At 32.6% G+C, this 25334-nt stretch overlaps 1 protein-coding gene across 1 annotated transcript in view; it reads left to right on the top strand.

Annotated features, from left to right (window-relative positions):
- Positions 1-3682: 3682 nt before the first annotated feature.
- LOC118183589 (venom nerve growth factor 1-like) overlaps positions 3683-25334 on the top strand; it is a 110758-nt gene continuing 89106 nt past the window's right edge. The window contains exon 1 of the mRNA XM_085826104.1: positions 3683-3791. The gene's annotated coding sequence lies outside the window, so the exon portion shown is untranslated. The remainder of the gene's footprint in view (positions 3792-25334) is intronic.

A 25334-nucleotide genomic window follows, 5' to 3' on the forward strand; every position in this document is an offset into this window, starting at 1 on the left:
TTGGAACAGCACCAGATTCTGTGAAAAGGTAGAATACATTTCGGGAAGGGAGAAAACAAGGGAACCTATGGTATTGCTTCGTAATCTTGTCCAAATAAGAAAACTGCAATACAGCTAGAAATTCCATTTGAGTTAAAGTCGAGCTACCACATTAGACTAAATAACCTGATTACAGCAAAACATACAAGAGCTATCTGGTAAGGGAACTTTCTAAGTGAAACTGGCTCGTATATTCCCCTTATATACAGGAAAAACCTCAAAATTCAACTATGCATCTGTGTTCGAGCCAGAGTCGACATTTATCAGTCGATATATCAGTAGTAGTCGATCTTCAACCTCTCGACCATTGGGAATTTGAACTACCAGTGTTTAGGGATACTACTCCTCAGTCACTGATGAGCCTCAGTATATATCGGAACATATGTCTATTTATTAATAAGGCCTATCTGATAAAAGTTTTCAACAATAGTGTATTCAAACCAGTTTATTAAGAAGAGTTTGCAACATGGTATATCGTACTGTGCGCAGTAACTCTCGGATAACTAGCTTTTTGGTCTTTTTATTCATGACGTAATTTATACAGAGATTATATAACTTTACGGATGTAATCTAAATTATGTTACTGTGATAGACCTTTTATTATTGAGTGATTTTATATGGAAATATAAATGCATAAGTAAATAATTTATACATTAAAAGAAATATTAATTTATGAACGTTGTTTTAATTCATATAAAGACGCATAATTAAAAACGTTTGCATGTTTTTTTGCAAAAAATATTTTCACGCTGTTAGCCTTAAGTGAAAGTCTGGAATAACATAAAATAGACGATAATTAAAAAGACGTGGATTATCAAATTAACCTTCTGCATAATCAGTTTTCCAAATTGTCCGAGAACGCTTTGTAGAAACATTTACGATTGTCGGAACAAGGAACATAAAAATTCATATATGCCCTCGCCGAGATCCAAAACATGGATCTTCTAACTGCTAGCTGGACATACTATCACTTACATACCATATACAGCACATACGCGATGACTTGATAATTCTTTACAGTTTCCCTCACTTGCAGGGAGATTGGAGAAGCATGTGAGACCCTGTCGACCAAAACCATGTGGTAACTAATTATCACCCACAAAAATTTAATTCGGGTGCCACCTTAAAGACCTTTAGATATTCTGGATCAAGAAATATTAAAAGTCATCTTTGCTTTCATCCAGAGCTATAGACCTTCCAAGTTACCACGTACGCTACCAAAGAACGCACGAGGATATGCTGTAAATCCTTATAACTTTATACCATTAAAAAGGGAAGCTGTCTCGTAATATTCTTTCAGTATTTTAATACAGTACCAATAAGAGAAAATCGAGGGTACTTACGTATTATCCCATCTACCAGCAAAGTAGTTCGATTTCATAACAATTATGGATGATCACTTCCTTTAGTATTTCGCAATAGTGATTGGCGATCTGCAACCGTTGCCGAAACGATGGACTGGTATAATACCTTATAAGGTATTTCTTCCGCCTTCTTAGCGTGCCTTCGTGGTGTACTGGTCAGCACACTGAGCCGGTAATTCAGAGGTCCGTGGTTCGATTCCCGGCGAAGGCGGTTTCTAATTTTTCATCTCTTCTGCTTCCAAAAATATCCCAATGTCTCTATAGTGGCGCACAAACTAAAAGGGTGTTGCATGATGTTTCTCCACACCCAGGATTTGGCGATTGGGTCCCCTGAAAACCCCAGTCATTCCTTAAAAGGGGGAGTATATAAGGTATTTCTTCCGCCATTCTAGCGTGCCTTCGTGGTGTAGCGGTCAGCACACGGAGCCGGCATTTCAGAGGTCCGTGGTTCAGTTCCCGTCGAAGGCGGTTGCTAATTTTTCATATCTTCTGCTTCCAAAAAAATTCTAATGTCTCTACAACCTAAGTACCAAATCGGTGAGTCAAATAATCTCCGAAGACCAAAATGACATCTGCATCTATTGAATAAATCTCAGTAAAATTTTGAAATCACATGCAATACAAGGTACGCATAGCATGACGAACGAAGAGTTGCCCTGAGGAATAATATCCAAGAACTTTTATCTTTCCCTCCCCCCCCCCGCTTTTTCTCCCCGTCGACTACCACTAAACTTTCAAGAGAACACTTAGAGCGACTGATTTCAAGCTCCTCTGTTCCACAATATCACTCTAGTTACAGACATCCATGTTTTTCCAAGAATTTGAATCCGAGCCGAACGGCGTGGCAGGCAACTAAACATTATACTAATTAGCATGGCTAATGATTCAAAAGATTCACTGGGAAAAATGACCGCGTGGAAGAATTTCTAAAAGAAATTGGCTCATGTATATATATTATATCTAAGCAAATCTAACAAGCGTCTCACACAGCCAGCCTATTTCGTTAGGAATGGTCCCAGGCTGGCATTACCAGTGCCTCAACTTGTGGAGTTTTATGAAGTGGGAGCCCTATCTCACTTGAACGTTTCGGTGTCACTCATCTTAAGAGACAAGGTACGAAACAGTATATTTATTGGGCCACGCAAGTTACAAAACCGAGGGACCTCATATTCCAGTGGACCCCCAAATCACTTTCCAAGATTCAAAGAAAAGTAGTGAGAAATTATGAAACATAATAAATATATCCTGTGTCTTAAATCGAAAGGCCTTAAAAGCTCATATACCAGTCATTGAAAGGATGCTTACTGTTTTTGATATTTTGTCACTGCTTTTCTTTGAATTCGGAAATTGATTTGGAGGCCCTTTGGAATGAGAGAACCCTCGCATTTGTGAACCTATAAATTCGCTTTTGACCTAGCTGTTTCCACTCGACCACTATTACGTTGTTTCAATAGATTTGGTTGGGTTATTTAAATACAAAAAATCCAAGGTTATACCATATTCATATAAAAGGAGAAGATGCCTTGTAGAAGGAATTTCTAAGGAAAACGGGCTTATATTCAAGTTACACATTGGGAAAAGCCCAACAACGTCCGCATAGCCAACCCGTTGGCCGGATTTATACCTGGATCGAAATACCAGTACTCAGTGGGTTGTTTTTCAACCCACTGAGGGTTTATTGGGTTTTTCACTGGTGGGTTGTTTTTTCAATAACAAGAATACAGATTTTAAAATTAGGAAATGAATTTTCGATTGCCGTTCGTTTTAAAGGCACATTTCTGTGCGTGTGGAGAAACCAGGCAAAAGTAACTGTACTTCAAAAATCAAGCAAAATGACCTATATTTATTGTAAATGACAGATTTTCCAGATGCGCATTCTTTTAAAATCAAGCATATCTAAACCTGAATTTTCTTAATTTTAATGTCAAGTTACCATACGACCTGTTGCATCTGTCATTAAATTTTAAAAGTTACGACATGTTTATTCAAAAAGAAAATGATTCTTATTTCTGTTTACGTTTGCGCGTGTGAAAATTGTTTCCGAAATGATGATTGATTCTTTTTCCACCGCCTTTCAGTCAACTGAGTGACTAAGAAGAAACATTATTACTACCCACTGTCAACTGGCTGATCGCTTCTCAGATGCGTTAAGAGAAGAAAGAACAAACCGAAAGGGAAACTAAATCACACAAAAATCTGTACGATAAACATCGCCAAGCGCTGCAAATATGAGAGTCCAAGTTTCCGTTGTCCGCATGTTAATGCGTGGGTGGAAGTGATCGAAGCCAAACTTGCGCCTTTGGCGCTATTAATAAAAGCTCAAGGTTTTCACAAACTGGCCAACATTTTCAACGCGATTGAGTGTAAGGAAAGGATCTGAAGAAACAGGTGAGTTGAGACGATATCATAGCATGTCACACCGCTGAATTTATTTGTTTACTAAATTAAATCAATTTTTTAAAAAAATAATTCATTTGTGATATATTTTACACACATCTGATTACCTGATCTGATTTTACATTTATATTCACATCTGATTATCAATTTGTTGGGAAAATATTTCTGTTTAAGTTTTGAAAAGAAAATAGAAATTTTCGTAGCTATTATAAGAAACTGAAATTTTTTTTAAAGCAACTAAATTTGCGAACGTATCCGATGTAAGATTTCGCCTTTGCATTATATAAATACAAAATATTTAGGTAACTTTTTCAGTTTTAATTTACTCAGTTTAATTCGTACAAACAGCTAACCCTTTGCGTTTAAAAGTTGTTTAAAACAATTCTTAACTATGTTTTCATTCTTATTGCAGAAAACTAAATTTTTTCAAGACAGTTAAATAAAAGTTTTTATTAATAAATAAACTGACGCACATGAATAATAATAATAAATTAACTCTTCTTAAATTAATCTGAAAAAATGAAGTATATTGATCTCAGCAGTATATTAATAAATAATCCAAACAGAAGTTAAACTTCGAGGTTTGAAATAATTTTAACTCAAAGTTTATTTTAAATTGTATTATGCAATATTAAAAGTATTTATTTATTTTAATACATTTTTTTAAAGTTTTTTTATTATCTTTCTGTATTTACTTTTCTGAAAAATATGTCTTAGTTTAGCTCATTAATGTTAAATGTTTCTAGTGTTGAATAGATGACCTGATTTAAATCACTATAGGAACATAACATTCTATTGATTTGATAAAAGAGAAAACTTATTTTTAACAAAACAAAAGAAATTTTTAAAAAATTGCGCGTTATACTAGTATTTCTTCATATCTACTAGAATAATTAGTTAATTTGAAATATTTTCTTATTTAGAGAATCTTAAAAAAAAACTAAAATTTTAAATTAATTCAATTTAATAAAAGGTATTACAGTATTATTTTAAAAAATAAACATTTTCTGCAAATTGATATAACAAAAAATTATTTATTGTACAAGGAAACGTAAAAATACGTTCGTATAATTTTACAACTCATCTTTTTTAAATGCTTTATATTTTCAGCACATCATGTAATTATTTCAACGCATTAAGTCAAATATATGTATACTGTAGTTTAAAATATTTTCTTGGTGAATGATGGTAGGAATTTATTGAAGGTGCTTACAGTTAAGTTGAATAATAACGATGGTTATTTATGTTCCCAGAAGAACTGGCCACTTCTATATGTGGTCATCTTAGAGAAGAGAGCGAAAAGAGAGAATTCACTGTGTTTTTGAATTGAATTCTATTTTTCAGTTGTAATTTTTTTAAATGGGACAATTGTACCATCTTTCATAATTTAATGAAACTTTTTATTTGAATTTCTCCCAGTTAATTATATAAATTAAGCAATTTTGAAATTCTTCATTCTATTCTAAATGAAAGGAACCAATAAAATTACATGGGTTTATACGCATTTACTGATGCAAATTCTAAGCTATAAGAGACATGGATACATTACGACTGAGTTATTCTTATAGTATAAAAGTATTTTATCACAAATTATATATTAAGAAGTTATTACTTTACGAAGAAGAAAGAAGTTATTATTATAAATAGAAAACTATGCTAAATTCTTACTTTGTTGGATGAAGTAAAGGGAGTTCTGGAATCTCGAAAAATTTTGGTTATCATATTTCAACGATATCCATTCTGACCATTCCCGAATCCATTTTGACATTTTTTGCCTGACGTCTTTACGTACGGACACAATAAAGGCCTTTTTTCCAAATCCGGTTTAAAACAGATTTAAAGTGCATTCAAAAGGGATATTTTCGTGATGTCTAAACTTACGTACGTACGTATGTATCTCGCATAATTAAGAAAAGAATTACCCTATAGCTTTGAAATATTGTGCATGGGATTGCTATAACATCTACAATGCACGTTTCTTTGTTTATTGTAGCTGGAAGTACAAAAAGTATATGCATACCCCTTACCTTGCCTTTATTTTAGCAATATACCTCCAATTACAGGCACCGCAGACGGTATAATGGTTAGGAAAGCTTACTGCGATACTGAAGGGTCCGGGTTCAAATCCCTGAGAAGGTATAATTGTAACTCTCCGTCCTTTCATAGGAAGCAGCAGTGGCCGTCTGTTAGGTGCCTCCACAATTTACGGCCACAACTTCTGGCCTTAGGTGTGATCAATGCTGAATAAGCCAGTGCCCGCGATTCTGTTAAAAAAAAAATAACACTAATTACAGAAGTCTTTTAAATGAGGAAACTTTATCATGTTTGGCCATGTCAAATAAAAGAAATAATTAATTTTAGGTAAAAAATTAAAACTAATTTTTGATGCGGCCGGTATTCTTCTGTTATCGGGATCGGATTCAGAAAAATATGTATGTATGTACATGTATGTGTATGTATGTATGTGTATATAATGTGTTTGTGTATACACACACATACATACGTACATGCATATATACATTGCATACATGAACACATCCATCCATACATGCATATATACATTGCATACATGAACACATCCATCCATCCATACATACAAACACACATATCTGAATGCGCTCCCGATAACAGAAGAGCAGTACCGAATGAGGTCTCCCTGTTCCTATGCTTATATTTGGAATCACATTTGGGATAATTACGTTTGGGATACAACATGAGAATTTTTATGAAAGGTGTTTGAGCTGAAAGTGTTAATAAGAGTATTTAAGAAGTATTTTGACTAGTTTTTAAACTATGTGTACTGTTAACCAATAAATAGACAGTGTCCAGTCTTCTTTTGATACATTCTGATTGCAAATACTCGTTCAATAATTGATAAATATTGTCATTTGAAATTTAGTTTATTTCGTTTTGTTTCAGACAAATAAAATCCGTGAAAATGAAAATGAAAAATTTTGAAAATGATCAAATAGCGAAAAACCAGAATGCATTCCCAGTTTGCACTATATGAACGTTCTGTGTATAATGCACTCACGAAAAGTGTAGAGATCTCTAATATAAGTAAAATATTCAAATTCGTGTATTTTTTTTTCCATCTTTGAAAGTACACTTTTAATTGAAGAGTCAAGGCCCAATGTAGATGTTTCGGATGCCACTTTATAATTTTAAATTATTCGCATTATAATGTAAAACAGTGGTCTGAAAATGGCGGCAAGCGGCACGCATGCGGCTCACAAAGCAATTTTATACGGCCTGTGAATACATTGCAGTTATGTATTCGTAGCAAATACGGCATCGTAGAGATTTCATCATCGTAGAGATTAAGTACGAGTATACATTATTTTCATTACCATTAAAAATGAACATGACTATCGTGTCAGAAAAATCTATAAATGGAACTATTTAATTTACAGTGTTATAAATTTTAGTAAAACATTTGAAGATACTATTGTTGTACTTATATCAAAAAATAATCTGATGTAGACACAACATGACTTCTTTGTACGGCCTATCAAGTTATGCACATTTTTGTCACTGCAGTCCCTTTAAACTTATTTCCTGGCATTATTCTAACTTAATTAATCTATCCTGCAAAAGAAGTTGAAAACGATATCAAAAACCGTAAATTTTGAAATTAATATGCCGGTTAATTTTTGTCGTTGGGGTTCTTGTATCTTTATTATTTTATAACGAGTATTAAAACTTTTCCAAATATAGTAACCAGGAGACAGCATTAAAAGTTAGATTTCTTTATTTGTCGAAAGTCAATTTTTTTAAATTTCATTATTTTTGCCATTTAAAACACTTCTGTGTTTGGAAATATATGACTACGAGCAACGATTGCGAAAAAAAAGGTCCGGTAAGGACTTTCAAGACGGTAAATGTAGTGAGTATATAAGCACTTCTGGCACAGCCGACTGAATGAAAAAGGGAAGTGCCCACATAATATACATTTTATAGCAGACCCATAATCAAAATTTCAACACTCTATAAGTAATCGTTTTAGAGTAATGCGAGATAAATGCATACGTACGTATATACAGATGGGTCACGAAAAAAAATATATTTTAAATCCGCTTTGGAACAAAAAGTCCTTTATTTTGTCCGTAAATACAGTCATCACAAAACAAAAATTGCCAGTAGGGATTCGGGAGCGGTCAAAATGGATATTTCCTTTTAAATTTGATAATTAAAATCTTTCGCTATTATAGTATTTTCGGGAAAGTAATAAATAAGCTCAACTACGAATTATTGCACTAAAAATAACTTTGGGAGTATAATTATAGGGGAAGAGTTTTTTTCACCATTGAAAATTAGTAAGAACCTGATTGACCAATGAGCATCTAGTATCTGTGATAATTAGTATCTGTGATAAGATAATTTCTAACAATTTCTCTCCAAGGCTGCAAACTTTATGAAAATCGGAACGTTATCGCTGCAATTGAAATAAAGAAGTTTTTACATAAAAACATATCTATTTTTATTCATGCGTCGATGAAAAATTTACTAAACTCACTGTCTCATTTTGAAAATGTTCTCTGAACACTTGAATTTGTTTATTTTTAATTTAAATTAAATTGCTTATGATTAATTAAACAAGTCAGAACTATTTAAATAAATGTTAATTTGAAAATTTATTATTTAGCCATCAGTATCTTTGAATAACAAAGTTGTAACCAACAAAATGTTTGTCAGGTTTACTTTAGATTTAAGATATGAAATAAGTTTGAACTTTTTCTCTTTGAGATATTATTATTATAGTTTATATTCAATTGACCTTAAGTTCCAAGACATCTTAGACGTGGGTTCATCGAAACGAGGAAAAGAAAGGCAAACTGTGCAGCAACAGAACAGTAGCCGGGGGCCAGGTTCTTCAAGTATCTTACGTTTGCAAGAGTGACTAAGATCGAGATTACTAAAAGTAAATCTAGTGTCGCTTTCGTGCCTTTATAATGCGAATGGGATCCTGATTGTATACTAGATCAAAAAGGTCTGGAATTAAATAACTCTTCAACTGCCTCACCTGCACGGTTCCTACTGCTATGTTCTCAATCAGGTCAGTGTGCATCGAAATGCCCAGTGAAGACACATCTACTTGAGACATCAAGGAAAGAAGAGTCTGGTTTACTTCCCGGAGGAGAGTAAATTGAAAAAAAATTAAAATGCTTATCAACCTCGCCGGTATCTCGTCGTAACTTATCGTTTATGTATGTTTGAATATATATTTAGTAGGCTGAACTTAAAATTTATTTAAAATATTTTTTATTTTATAAATAAAAATTTCTTTAATTTTATTAAAATTTTTTTAACTCTCTCCCATCAGCTTTTTTTTTTTTTTTTTTTTTTTTTTTTTTTTTGATCGGGCATTCGGCTAGCATGCAAACTGAGTTTGAGATCAATGATGTGAAAGATAAATGTTATTATTGTGACTTATTTCACTTGTCTGACAGTAACATCAGCACAAGCCCACGAAATTCACTGTGGCAAGAGTGCAAGATTGCACCTGTCGTCGGCATGAGCCTTGAGCCTACCATCATGTCCTCGAGAGGACTTTCGGCTTGACGCATATTTAGAGTGCCCATGCCGGGGATTCGAATCCGAGCCTTATGGTATGGTAGTCAGCGTCCCGCTATTTCGGTTGGGCGTCCCTCATATTAATAAATTATCTAAACTAGTTATTAAACTAACTAAACTAGTTAATAAATTATCTTAAATTGATATTAATTACTAGTACAAAATTAATATAATGCTATTATTGTTTAATAATGTATATCTTTGGACTATTCAACAACTTACCACAAAACACAAATAATGAAAAAGGCAAATATTGGCAAAGGTCACATAGCTTATTTTTCGGCGCAGCAACGTTTTAACGTTAACAAAAATTGATTTTAAGACTTTGAAATTTAATATAATTTACATAATGTACGCATAAGATCAAAAGCTTCTAGTTCTGATTTGTTGCCGAAGTTGCTGGAGTTGCTGGAAATTTTGAGAGAAAAATTTAAAAAAAAAAAAAAAAAAGAAAAGAAAGAAAGAAATTCTGAAAATGAAGATTATTTACCAGAATAGTTATTTAACATAGGTAAAACTAGGCTGTTTGAAAAATGAATACAAGAACGAATTTACATACAAAAAGATGCTGCATCAAAGTTATTACTGGACAATGCTCTGGGCAGGAAAGCAGCCTTTAACTCATTTTATGCGGTCCTTCACTCATCTCGAGAAAATAGCAAAAACAATTATACCATATTTCCTCTCATATCCTGCCCCCCCCCAACTTTTTAGCGCCAGGTCCTGGAAATTTTAAAAAGATTTCACGTAATTTTTTTTTTCTTCTTCAATGCGTTCAGAGAATGAGCTCCTTTAAATTTTGAAGCGGATTCGTCTACGTAGTGATTTGTTTCGTTTTCTCACAAATTACCTTGAAAGGTCACACCGAAACTTTCCCTTTTTGAACTTCATGCCAGCTCAATGCAACAACCGACTCATCACAGGAAGAAAACGCGAACGAGATTCAGTCTACGATATCGCTAATTAAGGTGTCCTTTCCCCTTCTGTGATTATTTATGGCCGATTTAAAGTCTAAGGATTAGCAAAGAAAACATTAAGAACGGACAATTTTTAAATAACAGTAAAGAAAATCAAAATGGCTTATAAGACATTGTAATGCTAATATTACACATATCCTTATCGGAGTGTAGGTTTCTTTTAAAAAAATAATATTGTTGCGGTTTTTGTCGCCGTAAAAGCTCAGGAGCACGCGCATTTAACATTTAATAAATAGATATATCATAATTCTATTCTTTTGCTTTCCAGAAATCTCGAGATGAACAGAGAAATTACCAGAACATTCTCGTGACCGATTAAAAAGCTTTAAAACGCCAGAGAAAAAGATCTCAGTTCAGTTCTGTTGTTGTTTACTTAGCTATTGTAATTTTGAGATCGGATTAACTTTCTCTGCACTTTGGATTGTCTTCTATTCAACGTTTTAATAATTACTGTGTGATATTATACGGATATCTTTGAGAAAAACCTAGCGTTTTGTTACTTTTCTTGTGATAAGAGTAAATTTTATTAAATTTATATGGATTTGTGCATTCAATAATATATTAATAATATTTATAATATATTAATAAAGACTGTAATTTCACTAAATACCGAAACATATATACAACCCTGGGTGCTATAAAGGACTCTTTGAACGTGTCTTTACAAAAACAATTAGTACATTAAATTAGCAGAAATTCAATGCTACTGAGTTCATAGTGTGAGTCCTTATTTTAAAGATTTATAAGGTATTTTCTCCCTTCATTCCGAGTGCCTTCGTGATGTGATTGGGAAGCACGTCCGACGCGTAATCAAAAAGTTAGAATCCCGGAAAGGGATATTACTGATTTCTTCAGTTTCCAAACACTGGAAAACCCTAAAAAGTCTTTGCAAGTAGCAGCCAAACTAAAAGGCGGTTGAGTATAATTCGTCGCCAATAAGATTTGACGACTGAATCCCTTCCTCTCCAATCTCCCTTTAAAAGGGAATGTTTGCAAGGTATTTTCTCCCTTCTTATAGCCTGCCTTCGTGGTGTAACTGCATAACACGTCCGGCTAGCATTAGAAGGACCGCTGTTCGAATCGGGTATTGCAAATCTTCCTTGTTTCTCAGCGCGTATCGAGAGGTCCGTGGTTCGAGTTCCGGGGAAGGCATTGCTCATTTTTCATCTCTCCTTTATCTGAAATACGTAATGACTCTATATCTTCTATTTTTAAAGAAGTACAATATTAGGGAAGATTTAATGCATTTACTCACTTTTTGAATGCATCATTAAGTATGAAAATGGCTATTTTTTCCCTTGCAGCCTTCACGCTAAACTATCTTACCCACTTGAGAAACTAGGTTTGACATCTTGTTCATATGAACTGAGCATCCTGAGCATCATATGTGTGTGTGTGTATTTAATTGTGGCAAAGCACACTAGGGCTATCTGCCTAAGGGAGGGATGCCTTCGTGGAGGACTTTCTAAGGGAAACCGGCTCGTATACACGTTACACATGGGGAAAACCACGAAAACACCCATGCAGCTAGGCCGTTCGCGGAATTCGAACCTCGGACCGAACTACCAGTGTTCAGCGACTTTACCGCTCTGCCGCTGGTGGGCTCTGAGCATCATTATGAACTGAGCTTACTGGGCATCCTGTTCATATGAACAGTTTAAATTAAAATAGAAATTTGATATATCTACCACCCAATACATCAACTGTGGTTCAAGATTCAGTTGCTGTTTTCAAATTATCCATTATTACACATTTTCTCAAACAATAAGAGCACCTGAAAATGGCGTTATATTATTAAAAGATTTCGTGGAGGATATGGTATTGGTTATGTGTCCATGATATCGAAATTTCCTGAAAAGAGTAAATGAGTGAATGAGCTATCTCTCTATTATATGCTTAATTAGCATAGCGCCGTGACCACCTTATTTAAAAATGCCCGTATATAAATACAGTCAAACTTCGTTTAACGAGCAAACGAGTGATTCGCATAACGAGCAAAGCGAAATGTAAAAAAAAAAAAAAAAAAAAAAAAAGACTTTCTAAACGAGCGATGTTCTGTTAACGAGCACAGAATGAGTGACGTGGAGACTATGAACCGTCCAAACTAGGTTTCCTCATCGAGGGTTTAATTCCCCCTTGGGAAAAATTTCATACGTTTCAGGGATAGGAGAATGGCATATGTTTTTATTTGTTTGTTAAGAATTTAGTTTATGAATATAGAAATGATATTTTTATCCAAGTTTTGGTATTTTTCAACATATTCTACACATTTTGCTGTTTAATTTATAAAACACGTTGAAAAATCATCTAAACCTAGATAAATGTATTAATTTACTTTTCGAGGTTTATAAAGGAGATGGGAACGATCTTCTAGTAATAGTGAAAGGAGTTCATGGGCGAAAAAAGTTGAGAACTCCTGTTGTAGACTAACCCAACTAATTTTCTCCCCCCACTTGTGGATACACTGCTGCTAAACCGTAATCACAGCAGGAGACGTTGGGACGACTCGGGTAATTTTACTATGGCTTACTGTTGCTCCGCTTGTGATTTTCATCTTATAGAGCTAGTTTTGTTGCTAACCAATAAAACCAATCCCTGGCGTTACTAAAGAAACTTAACCATTAAAGTGAAATGTGACGTTTGCTACACAACTTTCATTTCGTTAGAACCATAGGGTGATCTGCTAGATTATTATAAGCCTGGGCATGAAAATTTAACATCTTTTTCCAAGAATGTGAAAAGTTTTATAAACTGCAGATAAATTTCCGGGAAAAATGAAAAACTTATTATAACTGCCATTTTAAGGAAATACACACTGTGGAATATTATTGAAAATACCGCAATACTGGAAGGTTTAAAAAGAGTAGAATATCTCATATTTCTTTTCTTATTACATTACATTAAGGCTAATGAATTTGAAAAAAAAACTATTTTATTAAATAATAAATTTAGTTTAGATTAAAATAATAATAAGAATTTTTTTATTATTATTTTTTAATATATAGTATTTTTATATTTTTAGTATTATTCTCCAATGCGTGCCTACTTAAAATAATAACAATAATCATTTTATTATTATTATTGTAAAAATTTTAATTAAGGACACATTATGAAATAATAATGAAAGTACTGCAATAAATTGAAGCTTTGAAAAGTGTAGAATATCTTATATTTTGTCTCCTAAAAGATTACGTAAATGATAACGAACCTAAAGAAAAATATCTGATTAAATAATACAATTAGTTTACTGTTGCATTCTTATTTCAGTGATGGTTTGGTTTAGTTCAAGAAGATTAGAATAGATTGTGTAAGCATAACGTCACAAAAATGAAGCCAAGGAACAAGCAAACTTCTTATTTATGTCTTTAGAACTTTAGTGACGTTTTTATAGTACATCAAATTTAGTGTTTCTTATCATTTATTTATTAAAACATGCAGGAAGCAGGATAAGATGTTTCTATTTATAAAATCTACAAAATTATGAAGAAGAAAATTTCATATTAAATTCTGTGTATGTGTCTCTTATGTAAATTCATTTGTGGTCTGTGTAAAGAAGATAAATCAAAATAGTAATTTTGATTTATTATGCAAATAATTACAAAAGTACATTCACACATAATTCAATCCCTGTGGACGTTATAGCAAACATAAGCAAACTGGATACAGGAATCTTTACTAGTTCCGTATTTGTTTCCAATTTTTTTTTTCCAAATTACAATTTCTAGTTTTAATGGAATACAATTTCAACAATAAATAGGAGCGTTATAGATAAAAGAGAAAAGATTTTCCTTCACAGCAAAGCTGATAATGCTTTCTATAAATAAAAGTTGTAGAGACGTTAAGTTATTTGGAAGCAGGAAAAATGAAAAACGAGCAATGCCCTCGCTGGGACGCATATAAACATTCTGTACCGCGCCACACGCATAGAGAAAAATCCGTACTTGTAATTTGACATACTTTCCGATGGCATCATTGTCTCTCGGCGTAATGACGTTTAAGCAGGATTCTTATAGTTTTGTTTTCGTTGAATAACGCGCATGAGTGATACAGAAGAGTGAAAATTATTTGTATTCTTTGAATAATAATGCCAGACGAAACGATTGACATGTAGCCTTCTGCAGATGGCAGATTCTAAGTAGATAAATTTACTGCAAAAAACAAAGTACAATATTGTATTATACGACGATCTAGATTCAAATGTAAAAGCATATGTGCTAGCAAGTATATTATTATTGAAATTTTGTTGCATTCTGTTCCTTTCACATTGCACAAAATATTTCCTTTGCAACTGTGTATGTTATTTCCATGTTAACATCCACGTCTTTCAAACTTCTAATATTCTGTTGCTTTAAATGAAAGAAAAAAGTACATTCAGTATATTCGCTGAATACACGTGTACGAGAAAAGAAACTTTCTTCTCGGATAAACACTTTTTTTATGCAAAGGTATAAAAGATTTTACAGATTAAAAAAATGGGCAATATTCATATAAAGTACATGTTTATGGGAAGTATTCAATTTATACACTATTCTGTGTTCCAAACCTATAGTCGTCTAACTTCAAAAATAAATTTTACTTTTTCAGACTTTCTACTATATCGTGAATTTACTGTGCATTATGTTAGCTCCCAACGTTTTTGCTGTTTGCAAAAACTGACTTTCGGAGATTGCATCTACAAATTATCTATGTTTAATGAACATGAAACAATGAATTAATAATCACAAAACCTTTCATATGAAGGCTTTTAAATTAAGAATACATCTGTTAAAACTCCCTGTATTTAATATTAATACACACGCAGTGAGCGCACTAGAAAAAATACTGATTTTTCCCTCCATTAAAAAAAGCACTTAATTTTTTATTTTAATTTCGCCATACTTCAGTGCTGTAAAAAGCGTCATCGGCAAAAAAAAAAAAAAAATACAACGCACGTCAGCAGTATCCAATCACGAGGACGGATTTTTTCCTATGCCGTGGCGCGGTAGAGAATGCGTATATGCCAACGGGACTCGAACCATAGACCTCTCGAATACGCGTCGAGCGTGCACACCACGAAGGCATGCTAAGAAGGCGGAAGAAATACCTTATAAAATTTGAAGGTTCAAAATATACATTCCAAGGTATACTGAAATATTTGTGAAAGATATAAAAGGGATTACTTGGCATGAGGGGAAATTCTGCTTATCTTAGAAAATCTCTACTAGTTTTGATATATGAATGGCACAATACATACTATCGCTTGATTGTGTTGCATAAAAAGAACAATGCCGTGCAAAAGAATCCGCCACTGTTGTCAAAACGTCTAGGCCAAATTTCTACACTCGTATGTTCATCCAATTATTGCAACAATGGTCAGAACTTTCATATTTATGAATAATAGTACTCCTCCGCTCACAGCACACTTCATTGCGAAACATCCCAAAGAAGGTTCACATGTGGGCTATTGCAAGTATATACACGCAATGACATGCTATATCACTGTACTTGAATTGCATAGTCGTCCAAATGATATAGTGATCAGTGACGCTGATTGCCCTTACCGATGGGTCCGGATTCGAAGCCCAGAGAAAGTATGGGTATTTGTAAGTCCGTAATGTCTGCGCGGCAAGGGGACACTCAAAGTATAAGGAGAGCCAAACGTCCTTTCAAGAGGTTGACGATAAGAGTAGAGGGAGGGAGACTCACACCCTCCTCCTCGGGGTCCTCAACTTTAAGTATGGGGCGGAACTTCACTGTTAGGGCTGCGGGAGGTAAAATGCGAAAAAAATGGGACAGTTCTATATCTCCTGTTCTACTGAGCCGATTGAAGAAATTCAGCTTGCCTTTTTCATGTCTCGAAAGCGCGACTTAGCATACGTAATAGATTTATAGATACGTATATAGCATTGTTCTAGTATAGGTATTGTGACACAAAATCAGACATTTTCTGAAATAACATGCCATTTTTTTCCAATTTTGCAGATTATTTTTATGTTCTCAATAAACCTATGGTACCACCTAGGGATGATTTTTGGAACTCATTTTTTTTTCATCGATAAAATCCCCATCATTCATTCTGCCATTGCACAATTTTCATGCAATTCCGTTGTGAAGTTTTTGCTACAAACTGCTCGCAAATTTAGAGTTTAATTTTTTTTCCATGTTTCGATTTTACGACTCAAATTATGGCAAACTGTCAAGTTTAGTAAAAATCACACGAGAAGTTTCTCAAAAATTAGCTCTCAAAATTTTAGCTCCTCAATGATATCTCTTTTCTTATTAAACTTATTTCATTCCTTCTTCCAGAATTTCAAATTTAGGTTCATTCCAAATAAAATTCGCCCATATTATATGATTTATTTTTAAAATTTGTGTTTTTAAATAATTTTTATAAATTTTTCGAAAAGCATTATTTCTTATAACCTACAAACTTTTTAACGTCATCTTCAAGGAAATGTATTTCTAAACATACCTGCAAAAAACTAGAGTTTTTTATTCAAAATTTCCTAAGATGTACGTGAAGTTACATTTTGGCGCGTTTTGAAATTTGGCGTATTTAATATAAGCGATAATAACAAAAATGTGGTTTGCGCACTTTGATAAAATTATTTGAAAGAATGAACGATGAACCTTTTTCCTCTCGTGCATCAATGTAGAAAAAGGAAAATAAGTATTTTAGTATAAATTAAGAATTCCGCCAAGTGAATTATTCTTGGGGCAAAATGAAAAAAATCCGCCAAGATAAGTTTTTAAATTTCTCGCCAAAAATTACAAAATTCAATATCTAGGCATAATTTGAGTTGTAAAATCGAAATATGGAAAAAAATTTATATGGTATTTCTGAAAAAGTCCGTTTTTGTGTCAAAATACATGTGTTAGAGTATTGCTATATATAAATACTAAGTCGCGCTTTCGAGACATGAAAAACGCAATTTGAATTTCGTCAATCGGCCCGGTAGAACGGGAGATATAGAACTGTCTCTCGCCCTTTTTTTTTTCCTCTGTGTACGACCAATGGTCAAATGTGGTGACTACATCCACTTCTACCAGTACCTGTACCTAAATCACATAAAGTTTGCGTAGTGCATCATAAGTATTTTATTACATCATGCACAGTTGTTCTGTTACATCGTAGGTATTTTATTATGTCATCGGTATTTTATTGCACGTAGTTAGGCACTGTACGTAAAGGTAGAGATTCTCCGTGGAGGTACTTTTAAAGAAAACTAACTCGCATACACGTTACACATCGGAAAAAACCACGAAAACAACAATGCAGCCAGCCCGTTCTCCGGTGCACGTGCCCCGGATCGAACTACCAGTGCTCAGTAGCTTTTACCGCTTGGCCGCTGGTGGACAAAAATAGTGCATCACAGAAAGACAAACTACAGTCACAAGATCCCATCCCTTAAGCTTCCTGAATTGTTTAAAAAAATAATGATTTCTACCACACAACGTCATTAAATAAATATCATATTTCCTGGCATATTTTATATTTCTCCCCCTTTTTATTAATTATGTGACTATTATTATTTAATAAAATTATGCAAATAATTTAATTTTCGAAAAACGCAAACAGTAAAAACATAACAAGGCGAAAATCATCATGAATAAACCACAGCTATCACAATATTAATTCTTTAAAAGAAACCTACATTCCATTAAGAAATACATAGTAATATTCATTACTGTATATAATATCTTGATTTCTACTTCCGTTAAGCTGAATCTCGGCCGTTATTATTATTGTCTCTACTTCTTAGGTCTCAAATCATCCATAAATAATTAGCAAAAGTGAATGTGCAGCGGACTGAGCGAAATCATACTCTGAATATCAGTTCGTATTTACTTTGTCTTGATGGGTCGTTTCTTGTATTAACCTGGCACAAAATTCAACAATTAGAAGATAAAGGTTCGACGTAACTTTCGCAGGTAGTTTGCGAAGATTTATCTTTGTTAATAAGACGAAAACAATCACTACGGGAGTGAATCGATTTTTTTTTTTTTTTTTAAATTTCAGAAATCTAGTTCTCTGAATATTCTCGTATACATTTTCTAATATTCCATATAAAAAAATTAAATATCAAAATTAATTTGTAACTAAATTGCTACTGATATTGCTGATAGCTAGCGAATCGAAAGATATTTATTGATACCAATATTAAATATTTTGTCACTAATATAGTTATAACATAGAAATCAGGTTTGATGTTCAAAAAGTCAACTAATTCATTCACGACAAAAGTATTTTTAATTAAATTGGGTTGATATCGGGATTTATATTTTGAAAGTATCGTTTCAATGAGAGCATTTCATTGGTCGTTTACAGAAGAATTTATTCCTTAAAAATGCAAAATAAAAGTTATCAGCTCTTGCTATTCGTCGGCCCAGAGCTAAAATACGATAAATAAATGTATAGATAAATTGAGTATACAAAAAAGAAACACACAAAAAAACGAATTAGGTTAAAAAAAGAGGAAAGAAAGGAGGTAAACCTGAAAGGATTTAGATTTTAGCCTCGTACCAAAGGATTTGTTAAGGTATTTTTGCCCTGGCTGAACATCGCCGGTCAATAATATACCTTTAAATAGACACCTGGTAAGACAATTTTTTAAGCTTTATTACTAAGCATCGCTTTCTTTGCACTTACGTCACATAAACTTCAACAATAAAAATATACGATATTTAAAAACGACATATCTTTAGAATTTCCGATAGAGTGTTAGAAGTTAACATACATTTTATCCTTGCATTCGTTATAATATTTCCTAGAAAAGTAACCTCTTGAGAGGCCAGCCGTCTAAAAGGTTTATCATGAATAAGAAAAAAGTATGCAATGATTTTAATGATTTCAGCTAATGCGATTTGATAAAAATATTGAATATTTCTAACTAGACATCTTATGATTTAAATGGATTTTTATATTTACATCAATTAGATTAAAAAATCGAAAAACTATTTTTAAGAACTGCGGTTATTGCTCTACAATCACTTGACTTACTATTCAGTAACAGAAAGATTAAATCTGAAAATCAAGTATTTAACGCTTTACGGAATGGCAACACGCTGGTACGCTGAGATAATAAATATTCTATTTCAGGCAGAGGCAACATATTGCTTTCAAATAGCCGAATTTGTGGGTCAAAAGTTATCTTACATTTTTCCGACTGCAATAATTTGGCTAGCTGGAGATGAAAATGCTTTATTTCGAAGAGTTTCGTGTTTCCCTTTCTCGCTTGTAAATCATCGAGTTTATGAAATAAAAATTCATTAAATTTGAAGAAAATATGAAATAAATCGAAAGCAAATTTGAAATTCAAAAGTCCGACTTCGCAGTGTCCATGCTTTGGTGCAGGATTAGATCTAATAAAAATTCAGCGGCTCTAGATGCCGTCGTTTTTTCTCAGTGAGAGGAACATACATGCTTACATATAGATTGTTCAGTATTTAATATTTTTTAAGAAATACATACCAATGCATTTGGTGGCAACAATTTGAAATGAGATTCTGACAAAAAAAAGTGATGAGGACAAAAAGTGATTTTCAATATTAATAACACTTCTGGGGCTAAAAATAAGAGAAAAACGTAATTTAATTTCTTACTACAGTTTTCAATTTAAAATCCTGAACAACACAATTCAATCTGACTACATATTAATTAAAAGAAAGAGCCTTTTTGCATTTCCAATGTTTAAACTAAAAACTGAAGTATCGTGTTGTTTCTTGAATTTTTATAAAAATTTTATAGCTAGTTTTTTGTTAGAAACTTCTCTAGAAAGATATTTTTGTTTCAAATGTTTTTACCTTAAGGGAAGATGTATCTGTGACAACAGTTAAAAACCTTATCTCATTATCAGTAAACCCTCTTTGAACAGATCATTCACGGTTTCAGATGATTTTGATTTTCAATGTAGGCGGTTATCTTAGCGAAGCCATCTTCAGTGCCTATGTTCATTTATGTTCTCAGAAATACTAGTCACTTTCAGAGACGTTCGTCTTAGGAACGAATTCGCTGTATTTATGCAACTCAAATGCATTGTATTTTCTCCTAGCAGGAAAAAATTGTTCTTTAATGCGAAAATCTTAAAAAGAGATCCAACGGTGATAGTTAAAGTTTCAATTAATTATTAGAGAAAAGGGGTTTCGAAACGGGATTTTTCGTTGATTCACTATGAACGGCACATTACTTTTCAAATTGCTGCCACAAAATATGACCGCCTTGTATTATTTTTAAAGAAATTAAATAATGAAGAATCTGTATGATATGTACATTGATATTACTCGCACTATAAAAAAGCGAAGGTACCTCGCAGTGTAAAAAACGAATTCTGAACAATGTAGTCCTCCACCTGCGAAGAATGTGATGTTTAATAAATAAGATTAACACACAAACACTTAAAAGGTAAAAAACAGGAGTATTTGATCTATTATTTTAAAATCTTGCAGCACCATTATGCAAATTTGTGTCAGGCTTTTACTTTTTATTTTTTTAACTCCTTAAAATATATATAGTATCTAATTATAAAACATTAAAAAAACATAATATAATCTTGCCTAGTATTTTCGCGCATTAAGCTGCTGAAAAATTATCAGTAAGAGTACAGAGTCTCGCGCGCTGGAGATAAAAATGTTTTTTCTGTATAACGTTGCCATTGCTCGCTTTGAAATCCTTGAGTTTGTTAATCAAAAATTCGTTAAAGTTTTACAAAATATGAAATCGATAATAAAACAAATTCCAAATTTCAAATTTGGTCTTCACATGTGCGTAGTCGCAGTAGGATTACATCATTCAAAATTTGATGGCTCTAGGTACCGTTGTTTTATCCCAATGCGAAGAACATACATACATTTATGCAGATCCTTCACAATACTGTTGATTCTGTGATAAAACTTTGGATTATTTATTGTACAGCTTCGAAACTCGAGTTCGTTCGTATTTGGTCTAAGGCTGCGATGTGTTTCTGTTAATGAGTATGAGAAGAGGTAGTGTTTTGGAAATCCTCTTTCGCCACAAACATAGTTGTCTGAAGAAGAGACATTTCTCTCGTAGTAATAATTAGGGAAGGGTCTATGTCCAGATATGAATTTATTTAAACGCTGTTACTGAGACATCTTTTCTCTTTTATTACGTGTTCATTAGTTCATGAGTTCTCCTGCCTTGGGGAACAGAGTTTCATTTGTTCTGCCAGATATGATTTTTTCGTGAGCTTTTTCTTTTATAATGTATACCTCGCACTCTTTTTAAGTTCATATCTTCAGAATAAGGAGTAGTAGCTGCAGTTTTAGCAAGGAAGTCAGCGTCTTTGTTTCTTTTCATACCCTACGTGGGATTTCAGCCAACCGAGTGAAATTTTGATTTGACTACTTTCTAGAAGGACATGAAAACTTTCTTGTGTTATTGGAAAAGGATGCCTGAAGTTCATTAATGCATACAGCGAAGAGAGAGTACTGACTGAATTGTGTGCTGACTGCATTTATAATTAATTGCAATGTATATTGCCATTTTAATTGCTAAGATTTCCACAGATTTTTCCTCCTTCATAATCAGATAAATATTCGATTTCTATATTTCTGTATAAATATAGTTTATATAATACATAAATCTCTGATATTTGCACTCTCGCTCATAGTCGAGTGTGTGTGCGGGAGCATCGCCATGCACGGATAATTCGATAACCGGATAATCGACAGTGCTCTGTAACTTCTTTACATGAAATATTCTTTATTAGTTGAGCGCAGACAATATAAGTAAATTTATTCTCTCGAGAAATATCTGAAGAATTTCAAAGTGTGTGGGAGTGAAATTGAATTTCGTAAGTTTGATTTTATTTGATTCTCTGGCATATTATGTGAATCTCGGTTTCTTAGCTTTCCAAGAAAAAGGGTAGGATGCAAAAGTTTTATTAGTGCTTTAGAGTCACAGATCACAAACATTTTATTTTTTAAGTCCTAAAAAAGTGGTAAAGGAGTTGAGAGCCAGATGCATTTGTTGAGGGCGGGGAACTCAGCATTCAGAACGTTGGGCAATATGTAAATTTCAGAGTAAAACTTTTGCATATATCTAGATAAACTAAAAATTCCCAACAATTTCTTTAGTTTTCCAGGGCAACGCGAAACAAAGATGCATTTTTTTATAAAATTTCTTCCTTTCTTCTCTTTGAACACTCGATTGAGGAAGGAGACAAAAGCGTGAAAAAGAATCATATATTTTCATACGCGCAGAATATCTTGGGGATTTTACAATTTGAACCAAACTTGACTCAACAAGACTAACAGTTTCTATTGCAAATTCCGCATGTTAACTGATCAATTTTAAGCTGTATTGTTACTTACTTCTCATTTCCAACTTAACTTTGTCAAGAACTAGGGAAATCTTAACTAGTGTTTTTAAAATGCAACGAGTATCGAGAAATACAGTGGTAAAGGACATCATTACGAAGACTGTGTAATAAAAATAGGATACTGTGTGCAGTAAGCCAGATATACTTGATAAACGTGCAGGATGACATGTGAGATCTAAAAGAAATATAAAATTAACTTACCCCCAAAGGATGACACTTCAAATAATGTGAACTAAGTAATATTTATTATAATTTGGCATCATAAAATTTTGAATTAATACCAGCATAAATTAAGTAAATATCGCCAGACAGAAACTTATTAACCGTGATCGAATAGCGGCTGAAAGAAATAGTCCTACCATTTTGAATCTGAACCTTTCGTACCGTAATATTCTAATCAAACGAAATCTCAGTGCATCGTCTTTAAACAAAGTTTCATGATAAAAAAAATCAAATTTAATAACGGAGGAAATTGAGTTGACTGGTTATTCCAGTATATTTTTGAAGAAACACGAGGCGAATATTCGTATCATCCTGAAAGTGGAACACTTGCACAGACTGCTTTTTATATGAAGTAATATAACTCCATTGCGTGAAGTTAACTGAAAGTTTAGCACAGAAATATTTTTAATTGGTTCACGAACTGTTGTCCTTGACGATTCCATTATCTAATTGCAAATATGAATAAGTCAAACTAAAATTTAAAAAAATAGAAACAAAGGAAATCTGTAAGAATTTTGATTTCAACTCGCATCAGAGGATTGATTAAGATTTTTATGCTGTCGCTGAACATCGCAAGTTACCAGTCAATTCTTGGATTCACTCCTGTTAACACAATTTTTTTTTTTTTTTTCGTTTTTGCTTTACTATTAAGCATCGCTTTCTTCGTACTTACGATACCAATTCAAGAGTACAAATTCGAGTACATAAATTCAAGAGTAAAATCAGGAAATGTTTGAAAACAATATATCTTTTGATATCTCAAATTATAAACTTTATTTTGAATAAAGGTGTTTTATTTTCTAAGAGAACTTTGACTAAATAATTCATCTCTTCTTGTAAGTATTCAACTCAAAATTTCTATAACTCTGAAGAAAGCTGATATTAACTGTTTTTTTAAAATTTCTTATCTATAGTGATATGATAATTATTACTTAAACCTTAATCGGAGGTAGTAGTTGAATGGCTACGATATGAAATTTTTTTATGTAACTATGTACAAAGATTTATTTCTTTTCCCTTTCAAATAGTAATATTGCTTTCTACTATTTTTTTAATTTATTACTGGCAAAATGTTCTTGCTTTTACTAAGAAAGTGGGTCTTCAAAGACGTTTGTACCCCGATTACGTGAAGACTTTTATCTTTTTTAACACATTTTTCCTTTTCCTCAACTTTGAGCCAGTACTACTTTCACGTTTCAAAATTTTATACAGAAGACAGCAACTTTTAGAGTTTTTTAACGCCGCCATTTTGAACTTCGACAATCAGCCTTCACCAATAATTTTCATGATCGCATCCACATTTGACACCTCGCACACAAAATTTAACAACGTAAGATTCTTTGAACTCGTGTTTAAATACTTTGTTCTGTTGTTGGACATTTTGAACCTTATGATTTACTTTTTCCAAGAACTACCATCTTCGGCTTCTTCAAAGCCATTATGAATTGTACATCCTGGTACATTTGAGATTAACTTTCTTTTGGTTTTACTTGAGTTTTTATGTAATATAAATTTGTCTCTTTTTTTCTGTTTCATCTCAAATTTACCAGGAGAACGAAACACGCTTTCTAAGTATATTAATCAACATATATGAAACTTTAATTCATTTCCCTCTGATGAGTTTTGAATTAAAGTTTCAGTAAAAAGAGATTAATATTTATATTTTTATTATCCTGTATATATTTCCCCTTTTCGCATTTTTAGTTATCGAGTTAGTAGTACTATGATCATTTTTATTTTGAAATGTTTTGATTTTATGTTTAACCCCTTTACAAAGATGCAGTTATTAATATGGTTGAGGAATCGCCTTGCATTGACTTTAGATGCTTTAAGAGTTTATTTTACTTCCATCTTGCAGCTATAGCGCAGGACGGGTTTTAAAAAATGTGCTTTTTATTTTTGCCTCTTAATAAGTTTCTTTATGTATTTATGTATATATATATATATATATATATATATAAACTTAAAGCATCTAAATTAATTAGTAAATTTGAATAAAAACAAGGCAATTTCTCTATAACATAATAATTACAACCGTGTATAAGAGTTATAACATAATATCAGAACTAATAGAATTAAAGAGAGAATTCATAATAGAACAATCTCGAAAAATAAAAATGCGAAAGGGAAATACAAAATTATACAAAATAAAAAATTAATCTCCTTTTATTAAAACTCTAATTCAGAACTCATCCAGACAAAATGAATTAAAGCTTCACAAAAGTCGATTAATATGTTTAGGAAATATGTTTCGTTCTCTTGGTCCATTTAAGATGGAAAACCGTAAAAAGATTTCATAAAATTTTTATTAATCACTTTAAAATTCATATAAAAACGAAACCTCGAATCTCAAATGTACCAGAATTTTCCCTACAACTTTTTCAAAACACTTTAAAAAAAAGCATAAACATACATAGTGCCAAAATGACAGTTAAAAACCA

This window comes from Stegodyphus dumicola, chromosome 10 (genome assembly GCF_044657685.1).
Source record: "Stegodyphus dumicola isolate Sdum_Otavi_A_Nest chromosome 10, ASM4465768v1".
NCBI classification, from domain to species: Eukaryota; Metazoa; Arthropoda; class Arachnida; order Araneae; family Eresidae; genus Stegodyphus; species Stegodyphus dumicola.